The sequence below is a fragment of the Lethenteron reissneri genome, unplaced genomic scaffold (assembly GCF_015708825.2).
Source record: "Lethenteron reissneri isolate LAM-NWPU_2019-01 unplaced genomic scaffold, ASM1570882v1 scaffold_1846, whole genome shotgun sequence".
NCBI lineage: Eukaryota > Metazoa > Chordata > Hyperoartia > Petromyzontiformes > Petromyzontidae > Lethenteron > Lethenteron reissneri.
In genome coordinates, this window is record NW_026891604.1 from 527,379 (window position 1) to 528,816 (window position 1,438).

Genomic DNA, 1,438 nt, shown 5'->3' on the forward strand with positions numbered 1-1,438 from the left:
TCTCTGTCACTTTGTATCTGTTTTTCTGTCTCTCTCTATCTGTCTCTGTCTTTCTTTCTCTGTCTCAGCCCCAAAAGTAATTACGCTGCCAGTGCCTCAAACCAATGTTCCACCTTTTAGGGGACATCTTCAGGAAACTGGGGGTGCCCTTCTACAACAGCAGCTTCGTATATGGGGTGGTGCCTTACCTGGCTAACGAGCGCCATGACCTCGCCAACCTCGCCTGTGCTCAGGCGAAGTTGGCGGTGTACAGAACGAAAAAAAATATGCTGGAAGGTGACACTGACGGCTGCTCTGTGCTGCTTCCAGTGTTCAGGGGCCTGCTCAAGGCGCGGCTCCGGCTGGAGCACGCATACCATACACATGTTGGTGATGTGCGCGTCTTCTTCGAACGCCGTGGACGGCACCTCGTGGTGTTCACCTTCTGAAGCGCTCGCTCGTCACCGTGGCGTGCGCGATGACCACCACGTGACTTTTCTTTCGTGTCGTGCGCGGTGCATTTAGTGCCACAGCGCGCGCATTTATAGCGTTTGTTTTATTTGTTTGCTGGTGACTTTGTATTTCATATCGGAATCGCCTCCAGTGCTGTTGCTGCTGGCGGCAATACAAGTTGTTTAAAAGTCTGTCTCTATTTATATTTCTCTCTCCGTCTGTCTCTCTTGCTCCGGCAGTACTTGCTCCGGCAGTACATATACTAAAATTGGAACGATACAGAGAAGATTAGCATGGGCCCTGCGCAAGGATGACACGCAAATTCGTGAAGCGTCTGTCTCTCTTGCATGCGTTGTGTTTCTCTTTCCCTGTCTCTTTATTTGTGTCTCTGTATCTCTCTGTCTCTCTGTCTGTCTTACGCCTTCCACTCCTGGACTTTTGTTTTCTCTTCATATGTTGTTATTTGGACTTTTCCACTATTATTTATAACTCTGTGATGTTTCGCTGTGTCTGTGTCAATGTATATCTACGTCTCTCTACGTATCTCTGTGTGTCTATGTATCTCTGTATATCAATGTGTATCTCGATGTGTATCTTTACTATTTTAGGTATCTCTATGTATTTCTGTGTATCCCTCGATGGTGCTGAGGGGATATCTTGTCTAGCTCACCCAGCAACTCCTTGTTCTCTTGATCCCTATCCCGATACAACTCGCTGTGACACTCTGTAGCCCCATCTCTGTGTGTGTCTCTTCTCAGTCCATCTTGCCGTCCCTGCCTTGTCTCGCTGTTCTACTGCAGCCTGATACTCTAAACTCGTGGCGACGTTGATTCTAAACGTGGAGGGAAAAAACCAGAGGACCCGGAGAGAAATCCACGCGACCACGGGGGGAGAGAGAGAGATGTAAAGTCGGATCATACAGCAGGCGTTGTCAGGGTCTGGGATCGATTCCATGGCCTCCTGTATATACCAGGAGAAGTAGTTAGCAGATAGTTAACATCTCTCT

The 1,438-nt window shown here is 48.5% G+C and overlaps 1 non-coding gene across 1 annotated transcript; it reads left to right on the plus strand.

Moving 5' to 3' along the window:
- Positions 1 to 670: 670 nt before the first annotated feature.
- On the plus strand, positions 671 to 777 carry LOC133339362 (U6 spliceosomal RNA). Its single transcript, XR_009754720.1, has one exon. It is a non-coding gene; the product is annotated as a U6 spliceosomal RNA (small nuclear RNA).
- Positions 778 to 1,438: the final 661 nt, after the last annotated feature.